The sequence below is a fragment of the Pleurodeles waltl genome, chromosome 9 (assembly GCF_031143425.1).
Source record: "Pleurodeles waltl isolate 20211129_DDA chromosome 9, aPleWal1.hap1.20221129, whole genome shotgun sequence".
Lineage (NCBI taxonomy): Eukaryota > Metazoa > Chordata > Amphibia > Caudata > Salamandridae > Pleurodeles > Pleurodeles waltl.
In genome coordinates, this window is record NC_090448.1 from 1,125,169,556 (window position 1) to 1,125,185,216 (window position 15,661).

Consider the following 15,661-nt stretch of genomic DNA (forward strand, 5'->3'; position numbering starts at 1 on the left):
AAAGTCGGTAATGAGATGGTTTGGTTCACATGGAAGTCTGAAACGACTTTAGGTAGAAATTTTGGATGTGTACTCATTACTATTTTTGAAGAATGAAAAACCATATAAGGTTCTTGAGCGCAAAGGGCCTGGATCTCACTGACCCTGCGAGCTGAAGAGATTGCAACCAGAAAAGCAGTTTTCCACGTAAGATGTTGGAGTGATGTTTTATGTATTGGTTCAAAAGGATGTAGCATTAGACGCGAAAGGACAATATTCAGCTCCCTTGGAGGAGATGGCCTTCTAATGGGAGGAAAGACCTTTTTTAAACCTTCGAGGAAGTCTTTTATGATTGGAATCTTAAAGAAAGAGGATTGGGAAGGGCTCTTTCTATATGCCGTTAGAGCTGCCAGGTGTACTTTTATTGATGACACCTGCAATCCAGACTTCGCCAAATTTAACAAGTATGGAAGAATAGCTTCTTCTCCGCATGTTATTGGGTCGACGTTGTTGTCCAAGCACCACATGCAGAACTTTTTCCATTTGCAGGCATAAGCTGTTCTTGTGGAGAGGCGCTTTGCCTTCCTTAGAATCTCCATGCAGTCCTGAGGTAGGTTCAGGTGACCATATCGTACTAACTCAGGAGCCATGCTACCAAATTCAACGATGAGAGGTTGGGATGTGTTATCTGGCCTCGAAACTTCGTGAGAAGGTCTGGGCGACAAGGTAATCTGATGTGTGGTTTGAGTGACCGATGAAGGAGGTCTGGAAACCACCACTGGCGTGGCCATTCTGGGGCGATGGGAATCAACTTGGCGTGAGAATTGGACAGCTTGAGGAGGACTGTCGGTATCAGGGAAAGTGGTGGAAAGGCGTAAAGAAATGCTCCTAACCAGTTTATCCACAGGGCATTCCCCAATGTTCCTGGATGGTAGTATCTGGAGGCGAAGCTTTGGCATTTTTTGTTTTCTGGGGTTGCCAATAGGTCTATAGAAGGGGTACCCCACTTGGAAAAAATGGAACGGACGACGTCGTCGTGCAAAACCCATTCGTGGTTTTCGTTCATTGCTCGGCTGAGGGCATCCGCTTGGACATTCTGTAGGCCCGGAAGGTGAGTTGCCACTAGCGATAGGTTCCTGGCTAGAAGCCAGTGCCAAATTGTTTGAGCCTCTGTCGACAGAGTCCTGGATCTGGTACCCCCTTGTTTGTTTAAATAATACATGGAGGCCATGTTGTCTGTCTGGAGAAGCAGAGTTTTCGCCTTCAGTGAGGAGAGGAAGGCCTTGAGTGCAAGATGGACTGCGCGAAGTTCTAAAAGATTGATGTGATACAGTCGCTCTCTCTGTGACCACGTGCCTTGTATTTGAAGGTGATCCATATGCGCTCCCCATCCAAGCAGCGATGCATCCGTGACTATGGTTTTGGTTGGCGGCTGTTGTTGGAATGGAATCCCCTCCAGAAGATTGTTCGGAGAACACCACCACTTGAGAGATTGTATGGCGTGGGGAGAAAGAAGGATGCTGTTCTCCCAATCGTCCACTAGTTGATACCATTGATTCTCCAGACATTCCTGTAAGGGTCTCATATGGAGGCGAGCATTGGGAATGAGGTAGATGCAAGATGCCATCGACCCCAGGAGAGAGGATATCGCTCTTGCAGTAGTCTGAGGCATTTTCTCGAGCTGCTGGCACTTTTGGAGGATTGATAACCGTCGTTCCTCCGAAGGAAACACCTTTCCTTGAGTGGTATCTATGATGGCGCCTAAGTAATGCAACCTCTGAACAGGTGTTGCTGTGGATTTGGAGAGGTTGACCTGAAGGCCCAGACTCTGGAGAAGCTGGTGAGTCCAGTTGAAATGCTGTTGAGCCTCTAGATATGTGGATGCTTTTATGAGCCAATCGCCTAGATAGGGGTAGATGAATATCCGATGTTTCCTTAAATGGGCTGCCACCACCGCCATGCATTTGGAACATGTGATTTGCTGATTTGAGGCCGAAAGGTAGCACCGTAAATTGGTAATTACTTTTTCCGAGGAGGAATCTCAGAAACTTTCGATGCTTCTAGATCACAGGAATGTGAAAGTAAGCGTCGCGGAGATCTATTGCACAGAGCCAGTAGCCCTGACGAAGTTGGGGATAGATTTGGTGTAAGGATAGCATCCTGAATTTCTCTCTGCAAATCCATTTGTTGGCTACCCTTAGATCTAGAATGGGACGAAACTCGTGTTTGTCTTTCTTTGGTACCAGAAAATACCTCAAGTAGATTCCCTTTCCCTGCTGGTTGATAGGGACAGGTTCTGTCGCTCTCTTTTGTAATAGGGTTGTTACTTCCAATTGGAGAGCGTTGAGGTGGTGACTCACCGGTTTGGGTGGAATAGACGGCGGAGGGCTGATGAACCTGAGACAGTAGCCATTCCACACAATATTCAACACCCAGGCGTCTGATGTGATGCGTTGCCACTCGTCCAGATGACTTGAGATACTTCCCCCTACCGGAGTGGGTAACAGAGGAGGGGGAAGCGAGGATTCAGGGCTTAGACGCTAGTGCCTGACGAGCTGTTTGGGTTTGTGGCGTAGAGCGACCCCTTGTTTGCTTTCGTTGGGTCGAAAAAGTTCTCTGATGCTGTTGCTGTTGCTGGGATCTTGAAGGCATCCACTGTGGTGTTTGATATCTTTGAGTAAAGAGTCTACGGTGGTAGGGACGGAATGTTTTCCGTTGTTCTCTTGGTCTCTCGATGCCCACCGCTTTTAGAGTGTCCAGTTCCGTTTTCATTCTCGACATTTCGTCGTCAGCATGAGAACCAAACAAAGTGGAATCTGAAAAGGGCAATTTTTTTATTCTCTGTTGCGTCTCTGGTTTAAGTGACATCAAGCGTAGCCAGGCGTGTCTTCTTAAAGAAACTCCATGAGCATAATTATGTGCGGATACCACAGAGGAGTCTGCAGCGGCGCTTATCACTTGATGGAGACCATGGCACCTTCACTAACGATCTCCAAAAAATCCTCTATTTTCTCCTTAGGGAGGTGTTCCGCAAATTGGAGCACAGAGTCCCAAAGGGCACGATCATACCTGCCTAACAGGGCAGTAGCACTAGCTGCTTTCATAGTGATGGCTGAGGTAGAGCACACTTTGCGGCCTGCGGCATCAATCTTTCTACTCTCCTTGTCCGGTGGCGAAGAAGAAGACGGAGACGTAGAATGTAACTTTTTAGCAGCCACGATTACCACCGAGTCGGGCACCGGATCCGCCCTCAGAAACAACGGGTCCTGCTCCGGAGGACGATATTTCTTTATAAGCCTGGAAGGAGCAGTTTTAGCTGTGGACGGTGTTAAAAATATGTCCATTGCCGGTTCAAGTAGTCCTGGGACCAGCGGTAGTAATGGTCTAGAAGAAGAACGCTGGTGTAATGTCTCAAAAATGACAGAGGTTGTTGGAGCGGGTACTGCCAGAGGGATGTTCAACTTGGTAGCACCGCAAACTAGGACCTCTTGAAAGGTTTTCACGTCATCTATGGGAGAAACTCTCGGAGACGGGGAGTCAGATAAAGTCGGAGAGTAATCCCTTGTGGATGAGGAGGAATGTCTATGGTGGTAACGAGGAGATCTTCGAACTGATTCACGTCGATGATGATGTTGAGATGAAGAAGAGCGTCTCGAAGAGTGTCGAGAATATCTTGTGGATTCTGCAGGAGTCACTGGAGCGGACTCTGATGGAGGTACCGGCGGAGGAGCTGTAGGTGCCAGAGGTGTCTGTGGTAGAGGCGACGGCTGAGGAGAAGGCTGAGGTGAAGGTGGTAAAAGAATGAGAGAAGCCGAGGATTCTGAGGTGGTATAGACCCTCCTTGGTCTCTTTGAGTGCCTTCTCGACATCGACACGCTTCTCGACGTTGAAGTACGACGCCGTCGAGTACCTCTCAGCGTTGACTCCTCTCGTCGTTGAGAGCTTCTCGACGGTGATCTCCCTCGACGTCGATGGGATGACGGCGATCGTCTCCGACGACGAGTACTGTCCACCGACGTCGATCGCCCCCGTCGCATCGACGGCGACCTGGACCGGGAACTTCTCGACGGCGAGTGTCTACGCCGTCTCAATGGCGATACGGCTGTCGACGTCGAGCGATGTCTCTTCCTCGACGGTGAGCCGGTCCTCGACGGCGAGCATGTTGGCGCCGTTCCTGGTCTCGACGTCGATGCTCTCGACGTCGTCGGAGACCTAGGACGCTTCTGAGCAGGTCTGGTAGCTGCTCCAGAGGACACAGTGAGAGCCCTGGTAGAAGACTGACCTTCTCCTCGCTCTGTGGCAGATTGCCCTCTTCGTCTCCTGTCCTCTCTTGCCTGAAGGCGGATTTTCTCCCCGTCACGATGAGTTCTTCTGGAGAAAGTTTTGCAAATGTCACAGGCATCAGGTTTGTGACTTGACGGTAGGCAAATAATACAGACTTGATGTGGGTCTGTTTTGGCCTTTTTCCTGCCACAGCTAGGGCACTTATAAAAAAGAGAAGGCATTCTGGAGACAGAAAAACCTCAAATTTCTGTCAGAATTTGACAGGAAAAGCTAGAAAATGTTCACTCTAGATGAAAAACGTCAAGTGAAATTGAAATCCAAAGGATTTTAGTTGAGTTTTTGTCAAAAAAAGCTATGTAAAGGTAGAGCTCAATGCTTCAGGGTCCTGTCAGAAGGAGCCGGAAAAAAGAACTGAGGCAACTGCTTTTTGCTGTGCATCATGGGATACAGGAAGACTTTCCTTTCTTAAAGGCACAGCTCTATTTACATTCTGTATAATGGCAGCCTATGGGCTACACTGCCCTGCATTGTTTCATTCTCATTTGGAGGTGTAAATAAAGTTGGAGAATATGTTTTTTACTACATTTCTAGAATAAATACGTTTTTAAAGGTGTATCTGTACTACAGCTTCCTTTCTTTCCAACCTCAAGAATGAACAATTTGGCCTTTGTAGCTTTTCACCTAGGCTGCACATTGATATTCTTAAGTGACTTAACAGGCCTTTTTCAAGAAAGGCTAACATCTACACTTAAGAATACACTACAGAACAGTGCTCCGGGGTCCCCGCAGGCGTGCGGAACTATTCATTGCTTATGACTATACATGGAAATCCCCTACGAGAGAAATAGAAAATGCAAGTTACAAGGAGGCAAAGTGATGCTGGTAAAACAGTAAAATAGTGGTGGGGTGGGGGGAGAGGGATTAGCAGGGGGCGGGGCTTTCGGGCTGGATGGCAAAGGCCAAGTAGCCTTAGTTTTGTAGGTATAGTTTCCCAGTACTACACTTGAGGGTTTTTGCATCGCTGGTGACACTCCAGAAAGCGCCATGCATGAATGACTCCTTAGAACCATGGTCACATCGGCCAAATTCATAACCACGCAACAGCAAAGCATTGCAAATAAGCCTTTGTCTGTGGTGTTACTGGTGTCATTACTTCATGGGGTTTGAATCCTGCCCGACGTGGCTAACTCCTTTGGTACGTACTTTTGACCTCTCTGAAATAACTTTACATTGTACAAACATTAGCAATTCTACATGAGGTGTATACGTTTCACTAATATCAGTATAGCTTTGAAAGTAGCTTCTCATAAAAACACAGTAAAGAGCATTGAAAGGACTAGAGGACAAGACGTAAGCCAAAGAGATGTACGTATATTTATTTGAGAAGTAGTGAAATGCATGGTAAAGACCAAATTACATAAGCAGGGATAGCTTGAAAACAAACGCATTGCTTTTCAGTTTTGGGATATTGGACATCAGTAAACAAGTGCACAACTGAGGACGACGATGCTGCCAACTGGAAAGTGGCCCCGTACATGCAGAATTCAACACTGTGGAGCATAGCGGGGGGAATGTAGGAGTGTTACTGTGAGATAGTAGTGTGGGGCCAATGATAAATGAGGCTCAGTACCCCCATATCCTGTGTAGGAGCCCTTACACCAATGTATATGTATGCAATACCACCCTTGTGAACAGCAGCCACAGGATCACAATTCGAGGTGTCAGAGGCTTACATTTTTAGGGGGCACAAAGTGAAGTACTATCATCAGTGTCTGCAGATCAGTGACAGAGCGCCAGTTTCGAATGTTAGAAATTCAAGATAAGTCCCCACCACCTCCACTGTTTTTAAGGGGCCTAGCTTTAATAAAATTATACAAATGATTCACTGCTCAAAGTCATCACACTTAGGCCCTCATTATGACAGTGGCAGTAAAAACCACCTAACGCCACAGCGACGACCGCCAAAAGACTGTTGCTACCAGCCGACTGCCATATTATGACCGTAGCCGGAATACCACCAGAAGGATAGCGGAATTCCGGCTACGGTCATGGCGGCGGATGGCAATAAGGTGGCGCTTCACGGCAGTAGACCGCCGCAGACCATATCATGACACATGATACGGCCTGGCGGTGTTCTGCTGGTGGTTGCTGCTGCTGGCAGCAGCGCCTCGACCATTCTCCTGCCGGAGGACCCTCTGACTACAGGTAAGTCGGGTGCTCCGAAAGGGGAGAGGGGGCATTTTGTGTGTGTGTGTGGGGGAGTGTATGTATGTGTGTGTGAATACGGGTGTGCGTTGCGTGTGGTATGTTTGCGCGTGTGTGGATGTGTGAGTGCGTGTATGTTGTGTTGTTTGAATGCGTGTGTGCTTGTTTGTATGTCAGTGTGTTTGGATGTGTGTGTGAATGGATGAATGCATGCGTGGGTGCATGTGGGTATAAGTGTGTGTGTGAGTGTGCATGTATGTTGAGGGGTGGATCGGGAGGGGGCTTGGGGGCACATCTGGGGAGGGGGCAGGGAAGATCCCTATCAGCAGCAAGGAAGGAATTCCCTGTCACTGATAGTGCCTACCACCATGGTTTTCGTGGCGGTAAGAAGACCACGAAAACCATGGGGGTAGACGGGGTCATAATCCTGCGGGCGGGCTAGTGACGGCTGCCGGGCTGGAGACTGAAGTCTCTAGCCCGGCGGATGTTAGCGCCGTGGCGGATGGAGTCGTACATTGGCGGTTTGGCTAGATCCAAACCGCCAATGTCATATTATGGGGAGAAGTACCGCCAGCCTGTTGGCAGTACTTTTCTCCATAATACCGCAGTCCGCCAGGGACATAATGAGGGCCTTAATCTTGCTTTATCTCCTGAGGACCTACCTAACAATCAGGGCAGGTGGAACACTCGGGCCTTTGATGATATCTTGTATCACAAGAGTGAGCATGCATCTGGTTTCTAGCCATTATCCTGTGGGTGAATTTGGAACAAGTCTATTTTACATTTCCCCGTAATTGTCAAACAGACTACGTATTATCATTGTAATGCAGGATTTCGAACACACATGCATCTTCATACTCATCAGATTGGTGAACTGTTAATAGCAAGAACGTCAGATCCTTTGATGAAGGGTTGGACACTCAGGTAAGCCATAAGCAACATGCCGTGTGATATGGACGAAGGTTGGATTGGGATGGCCTGCCAGTCTTAAATTAAGAGTCAGAGATGGTCACCAGTTAAACTATCAGTAGGCCACAAGGTAGTAAACCCATAATCATAAACAAAACCCCTGATATTACAAACACTTAGACAAATCCCGGATTTTCCTATTGTATGTTAATGTCTAGTCACATCTGAAGGGACCAGCCGCCAAACTTGGATCTTATAGTGGGCATAATCTCCAGTCGCAAACTGCTAAATCTTAGAGGGCTCGACTGGGTAGACCCACCTTCAGTAACCTTGTGTATAAATACAACAATTGCAACAATACGCTTCATGGGTTATGGTAAACTTTGTGTAATGCAGCCAGGGCCCATTATGGTTGAACAAGCACAGGCACAAAGTATGCACAATACATGTTAACCATCTCAAACAGTATACATGTTACACTGTGAACATCTGCATACACATGCATGTGGAGTAGGATCGTTGTTATCTCCAGTGTCTAGGCTGCTTAGCCTGTGCCTAAAGGTGATTGTGTTTCTGAGATGCACACACATTCTGCACATCTTCTCTACATAGGTGTGATGCCTGCACATTAATCAGAGGAATCTTTACATGATTTTCAATAGTCTTTTGCCTGTCACAGGCCTGTGCTTGTTCAACCATAATGGGCCCTGGCTGCATTATGGAGATACAACTGTTTAAGCCAGTATAAGAGCACACACGTCATACTCCAGTCCAGTAATACAGACACAATTAATACCAGTTACTGCTCTATCATTTGATTTGGAAGACAGTGCACAGAGTATCATAACGGAATTTGCTGACACTTCAGCTAAACTGTATCATTTGAATTCTGTTATGTCCAGAACCAGGATACCCTCCCAAATGATAGTGCGCTCTAAAATCAGCACAACACACATTATTATAACATCACACCAAGACTCTGAAATATTTAGTGACTTAGTTTATATTGTTACAGTTGTAGCCTGCTGTTTTACTTTGATTTTACGTGCATTGCACTTTTATTGTATTGATTAAGTATGTAATTTAATCCGCCTGTCACATTGTTACAGACAAAGGGTGATACTCCAACATGTGAAACAAATGGAAAGAAAATTGATTAAAATATCTACATGCCATAGAAGGTTAACAAGATGCCAGTAGCTCGGGCTCTAAAAGCCAGGAAGTTTTACCATGCATTACATCATGTCAAGGTAAAGTAGAAATCAATGATTTCCATGAACCCTTGCTACTTCAGAACACAAGATTGAAGCCCAATGCCAGACCTTTTTTCAAATATATACATTTATACCCAAGGTCAAAGAGTCAAAGAAAAGGTGAGCCTTTTGATGAATTTCTTACCAGTCTCAGGTCCCTCTCGATGTCATGCAATTTTGTAATTATGACAGATGAGATAAGGGAACAAATTTCTGTCGGTCTAGGGAGCAAAAAGATTCAAGAAAAATCATAGATTTTGTGAAATCCTTCCTTGCAAGATGCCATCAAAACAGAAAAAGCAATTGAGCAATCAGAGACATACGTCCAACAGTAAATGAGGACAAACTGGAGAGAAAAAAAATCATAATTGTGCAGTGTTATAGGCAGAACATCTAAGGAGGACTTGACATATAACAGTATAACAATTTTGATAAAGGAGATGTTATAAATGTGCAGCTACTCACATATTGCAACTTTTAAATTTTGCCCTGTAATCACAAAGGAACGTACAAATTGCAGAAAATATGGCCACACTTGCAATGAAGTCCAGCTTAAAGATACTGCTCCACACATGCCCCCTGAGTGCTTGGTACAGATTTTAAGATAATAAATGTAAACTAATGGCAGATTCTGGCTCACCTTGGAAACTCAAAACCAATGAGACATTTATTGATAAATGTGGTTATGTTTTCAGTTTAGAAGAGCTGGACATTTATCCTGAAGCTTTTCAGGATACACAATAAATATTGTTGCCTGACAAAGAGTTCAAATTACATTCACAGACAAAATAGCAAACATTGAATTGTAGGTGGCTGTAAACAGGGTTGATGTTTTGGGTGAAGCGATCAGTGGAAAGTAGGAATTATTTTGAATTCCAGAGTTAAGAACTAAGTACTATTAATTAAAGGCAAAGAACGCAGAACAGGCAACATTCTTTTCCAAAAGTTTTCACAGACAGATTTTTACAAACTCAATATTTTTTCTCACAGGATTAAACTGAGGTGATGTATTAGTCGGAGATTATGAAGAGTTCCTATGAGTGTGAAGTTGAGGGATATTCTAGAGAAACTAATCATAGAAAATGCAAAATCCTCTTAATGGATATGTTATGTTAGGTGCATTTGTAAAGCACATTATCACTAGCAAGAGAATCCTGGCAATGAGCAGGTGTATATACCTAGCCCTCAATATGAAATGTTTGTTAATTGAAAAGCCAGGTTTTCAGATTTTTGCAGAATTCAGGAAGACGAGAGGAGAGTCTGAGGTGGAGTGGCAGGCCATTCCATGCTTTAAGATCGATGTAAGCCTATTTTCTTGATCTTGTTCTGTATGCAAGGGACGTGTACTAGTAGAGGTCCTGTGGAGCAGTGGTGTCGAGTCGTTGGTGGGAGAAGATGCAACTAGTGTATGCCTTGAATGCGAATGAGAAGTTTGAAATGAGTGTGTTTGTGTATTGGGTCCCATGAGGTGTGGTGTGATGCAAGTTCAAAATGGGAGGTTCAGAATGAGTCTGGTTGGCCAATACTGGAAGGTTTGTAGTCTTCTAGGGAGCTTATTGTTGATCTGAGCATAGTGGGGGTTCCCATAGTCCATAATGATTGTGACTAGGGCGCGAGTAACAGATTTTATAGTGTTGCTTGTGTGACATTGGAAGATATTCCTCAGCATGTTAAGGGTGTGGAAGCAGGATGCAGTGACAGCGTTGACTTGTGTGGCCATGTGCAGTTTGCTGTCAACTATTATTCTGAGGTTCCTAGTGTGGGTGCTGGGTGTGGCTTCGAGTTCGACCGGCCACCAGTTGGAGTTCCATAGTGAGGTGTTTTTGCCAAAGATCACCACTTCTGTGTTGTCCGTTTTGAGCTTGAGACACTTGCTTTCATCCAGTTTGACTTCAGTCATGAGGGCAGGGAACTTGTTTCTTGTGTTGGCGGTCTTGTCAGAGAGGGACAGTCCGAGTTGCATGTCATTGGTGTAGCAGAGGATACTGGCCAGAGGGTGTGGCTAAGCAATGAACGTTGAGGTACTCCACAGATGAGTTTGGAGGCTTCTGAGAAGTAAGTTGCCAAGCTGACAGTTTGTGTTCTATCTGTTAAGGATCAGATCTAGCAGAGAGCAGTTCCTTGGGAGTCAATATTGTGCAGGCACCTGATGACGATGGGGAGAAAAACTGTGTCAAATGCTGCAGAGAGGTCCAGGAGAAAGAAGGGTGCCGTTTCTTCTCTGTCAATGTCCATGCAGGTGTCGTCTGTGCTGGTGATCAGTGCTGTTTCTGTACTGAGGTTGGGCCTGAATCCAGATTGCATGAGAAAAGGAGCTGGTGGTTGCTGAGATAGCCGGTGAGGAATCAGTTGACTCATTTCTTTAAAACTTTGTAGGAAACTAGCCTATTTCTAGCTTTGTTACCCCCATTTTTTTCCTGTTTGACTGTGTTCACTTGGATCCTGCTAACCAGGACCCCAGTGAATATGCGCTCTCCTTTTAAACTTGGTTGCTGGAACCTTTTTCACCCCACATTTAGCATACTGGTACACCCGTGCAAGTCCCCAGTATATGGTATATAGGTACCCAGGGCATTGGGGCACCAGGGAATCCCTATGAGCTGCAGCACTTATTCTGCCACCCATAGGAAGCCCATGCAAAGGGTTCTGCACACCTGCAATTGCAGTCTGCGGGCTGTTTTCACTACAGGTCACTGCACCAGGTCACTATAAGTCACACCTATGGTAGGTCCTCTCAGCCCAGAGGGCAGGGTGCAGGTACCTGTGTGTGAGGGCACCCCTGCACTAGCAGAGGTGCCCCCACAAACTCAAGATCCATTTTTTTGGACTTTGTGAGTGAGGGGGTGCCATTTTACACCTGTACTGGACATAGGTCGTACCTATGTCCAGGTACATAATGGTAACTCCGAACCTGGGCAAGTTTGGTATCAAACATGTTGGAATCATACCCCAATACTGTTGCAAGTATTGGAAATATGATTCTATGCACTCTGGGGGATCCTTAGAGGAGCCCCAGCATTTCTACCACCAGTCTTACAGGGTTTTCCGGGCAGCCCAAGCTGCTGCCACCCCTCAGACAGGAATTTACCCTCCTGCTGCTTGATCTGATCAATGATTTACTTTGGGAGAGGAAGGTCTCCCTTTGAAAATGGGTGTGACTGGCTTGGGAGGGGTAACCTCCCCAAGCCACTGGTATACTTTGAAGGGAACTTTTGGTGCCTTTTGTGCATAAACCAGTCCACACCAGTTCAGGGACCCCCCAGTCCCTGCTCTGGTGCGAAACTGTTCAATGGAAAGGGGAGTGACCACTCCCCTGTCCATCACCACCCCAGGGGAGGTGCTCAGAGCTCCTCCAGAGGGTTTCTCGGTTCTGCCATCTTGTTTCCAAGGTTGGCAGGGAATCTGGGAGCATCTGAGTGGCCAGTCCACAAAGGTGACTTTAGAGCCCCCTCCTAATAGGGGGATTGGTCACCTAGCCAGGCGAGCACCTTTCAGGGCTATTTAGGGTCTCTCTCTTGGGTGGGTCCTCAGATTCAGCTTGCAAGATTCCAGCAGGATTCCTCTGCAACCTCCACTTTGACTTCTGGCCACTGGAACTGTGATTGAACCCTCCAGGAACCGACAACGCTGAAAAGAACGAAGAAGACTCTTCTGCAACACTGTTTTCACGACTCCTGCCAGCTTTGCAACATTTACCCGGCCGTGCATCCTCAGATGGCAGCAATTCTTCAGCCTGCACAATAAGAAGAAGGAATCTCCCTTGGAGTGAAGAAGCCACTCCCCTACAGCAACCAACGACCATCTGCGTGGATCGCCCCTCATCTTGAGCTGTGTGGATCCTGCATCATGGGTGGTGGTCCAGAGAGTCCTCTTGAACCTCTCTGCCAGCGGTCAAACTTTGGTGGTGGTAAGCCTTTGCCTTCCCACGCAGGACAGTACCCCTGTGCACTGAGTCTTTTGCAACTGCCAAGTCTTGTTGGCATCTCCTCCAAGGGATCTTCAGGCTACGTGCAGCTCCATCCCCCAGCACTCCTTCCTGCAAAGCACAGACTTTTGCGTGGTTCTCTGGCAGCATGGGATCTTCTTCTGTAGTGCTGTGTGGGCTCCTTCTGCGACTTCTGTGTCCCCGTCCTGTGGGTGCTGCCTCTGTTCCTGTGGACTCTCTGCGACGCTGAGGGTCCTGTGTGACTCCCCCTCATCGGTCGAGTCCTCCTGGGCCTTGCTGGTCCCTAGCAGCACCACTTTTCCACTAACCACGAGTTTGCCTTTGCCAAGGCTTGTTGGTGGAATTCCTGCACCGACACCCGTCTGCAATCTTCACTCCAGCGTGCGACACCACATCCATCAGGAACCCTTTTCCGGCTCCAGGGTTGACCTGTTCTTTTTCACCATGGACCAACTCCTGCAAGTACAGCTGGGTGGGTAGTAGCTCCTACTCCTCTTGGACTCCACTGTGACTCTTGGGACTTAGTCCCCTCTCTCCACAGCTCTTCTTTCTTGAGGAATCCACCACTGGTTTTCTTGCAGTCTTTTCTGGGTCTTTTTTTCCTTTTCCTAGTTTTGGGTGGTTTGGGGAAAATTCCAGTGATTTCCTCCTGCTTTACTGGTCACTGGGGGATACTGAGTTACTTACCTCTGTGGTTTTCTAGTATTCCCAGCTCCCCTCTGCACATTCCTTCCACTTATCTAGGTGAGGGTCCTGTGTTCGCATTCCATGTTTTTTTTAGTACATGGTTTGTGCTCCCCTAGGGTCACTATTGGTTATTGCTATTTGCACTGTTTTCTAACCTTTTCTATGCAATTTAATTACTTGTGTATACATTCGGTGTATTATTTCTCGTATTTTGTGGTATTGTGTTCCAAAATAAAATACTTTTATTATTGCACAACTGAGTGTTTTCTTTCATAAGTGTAAGTGCTATGTGACTTCAGTGGTATTGCATGAGCTTTGCATGTCTCCTAGATAAGCCTTGGCTGCTCATCCACAGCTACCTCTAGAGAGCCTGGCTTCTAGACACTGCCTACAATTCACTAAGAGGGGATACCTAGAACTGGTATAAGGTGTAAGTACCTTAGGTACCCACCACACACCAAGCCAGCTTTCTACATTGGTAGTGCAGCGGTAGGTAAACACTTGCAATTGCCCTACCACTCTGTCACTTAGTACTTTCCACAGGAAAGACCACTTACTAGCTAGGGGTCTACACCTATACCTAGTTTAAGGAAACAGTCTCTTAGGTTTGGGTAAGAGAAGGCTTTAGGCATAGCCCTTACTCTAAACTTCTTTTTGGGGACTTAGAGTAGTTAGGGATCCTACACCACTCTAGCTAGCTGACATGTCTTCAGCAGAGCACACAGCTCAGGTCATGGAGTCTCTTTATGAGGAAATTTCCTCCCAAGAGCTTGGGGAGCTGTGTGCAGAGAGAAATCTGAAGTCTGGGAGAAGCCCCAACAAGACTCTACTTCTGGGCCTGCTCCTCCAAGATGACCAGGAACATGCTGGTAGCCAGGAGGAGGAGGATGAAGTAGACTCTGCCCCCTCCCCACTCCCCCTCCCCAAGTGCTAGAAAAAGATAATTTGGCCACTGAGGTGGGTCAGGACACGCCCAGGTAGGATCAGACAAAACCTAGATCTGCCCACAGCCCTATTAGGAGCACTATCAGTGGTGTAAAGGGGGGGCATAACAGTAGGTCCACCTTTGTCCCTAGAGGGCTGGTTCACAGGGTGCCCCAGAATAGGAATAGATCCTCCTCTGCCAACTCTCACATCTCCTCAGTATCTGAGGGGACTCATTGCACAATTCCAGAGGACAATTCTCTAGATAGGGAACTCAGGCAACGGAGACTGGAGGAGGCCAAGCTAAGGCTGCAGCAGCAACAGCTAGCCCTAGACAGAGATGCCTTGGCAGTGGAGAGAGAGAGGCAGGGGTTGGGGTTAGCACCCCATTGTGGCAGCAGCAACTTGGGTTTCAGGGAGCCTATGGTCAGGGAGGACTCTTTTGATTCCGGAAACCTTAGTAAAGTTATTACCCCTACAAGGTGGGGGGTGACATCCCCAAGTGGTTCTCTGCCCTGGAGAGGGTCTGTAAAGTACAGAGGGTCCCCCAGAGACAATGGGCTGCTATCCTTTGGCTCTCCTTCTCTGACAAGGGTAAGGATAGACTCCTTACTGTCAGAGATGAAGATGCTGATAACTACACTGTATTGAAGTCTGCTCTTTTGGATAGGTTTGATCTTACCACTGAACAATACAGGATAAGGTTCAGGGAGACCAGGAATGAGTTTTGGATCGGGTTGATTGGGTTGATTTTGTGTATTGTTCTGTGAAGGCTTTGGAAGGCTTGTTACATGGGAGCAAAGTCAGTGACTATGAGGGCTTATACAATCTTATTCGTAGAGAGCATATACTTAATAATTGTGTGTCTCATTTGCTGTGATGCACCAGTACTTGGTTGACTCAGATCTGACCTCTCCCCAAGAATTGGGAAAGAAGGCAGACAAATGGGTTAGAACAAAGGTGAGCAGAAATGCTCACACGTGGGGTGCCAAAGTCAAGAAAAAGGAAACAGTAAGTCTCAGGACAAGGGTGGGGACAAATACAAAAGTAAGGACTCCCCACCACGCCCACAAAACTCCTCTGGGGGTGGGACTAAAACCTCTTTCTCCTCTTCACATAGTAAAAAGCCTTGGTGCTATGTCTGCAGAAACAAAGGCCAGGGGACAGCTCCTGTCCTGGCAAAGGCCCTGATCCTTCTACCACTACTATGCCTACTTCCACTCCTAGTGCCCCTCGTAGTAGTAGTAGTAGCAGTGGTGGGACTACTGGCAGTAGTCAGCCTAAAAGTGTAGTTGGGTTCACATTTGGGTCTATAGTGGGATCTGGGGTCGGTGTAGAAACCCCTAAGGTAGCTTCTGTCTCCCAGGGTGGCACTGGTCTTGCAACCTAGCTGCTCGCTCCCTTAATGTGGGTAAGTACAAGCAGCACATTCAGGTAAATGGTGTTGAGGCTGAGGCCTACAGGGACACAGGTG

General features: G+C 46.9%; 1 long non-coding RNA gene across 1 annotated transcript in view; it reads right to left on the reverse strand.

The window, feature by feature from the left end:
* LOC138258791 (uncharacterized) overlaps positions 1-8,845 on the reverse strand; it is a 382,969-nt gene extending 374,124 nt beyond the window's left edge. The window contains exon 1 of the long non-coding RNA XR_011198572.1: positions 8,776-8,845. This is a non-coding gene — a long non-coding RNA (uncharacterized lncRNA). The remainder of the gene's footprint in view (positions 1-8,775) is intronic.
* Between the last annotated feature and the right edge of the window lie 6,816 nt (positions 8,846-15,661).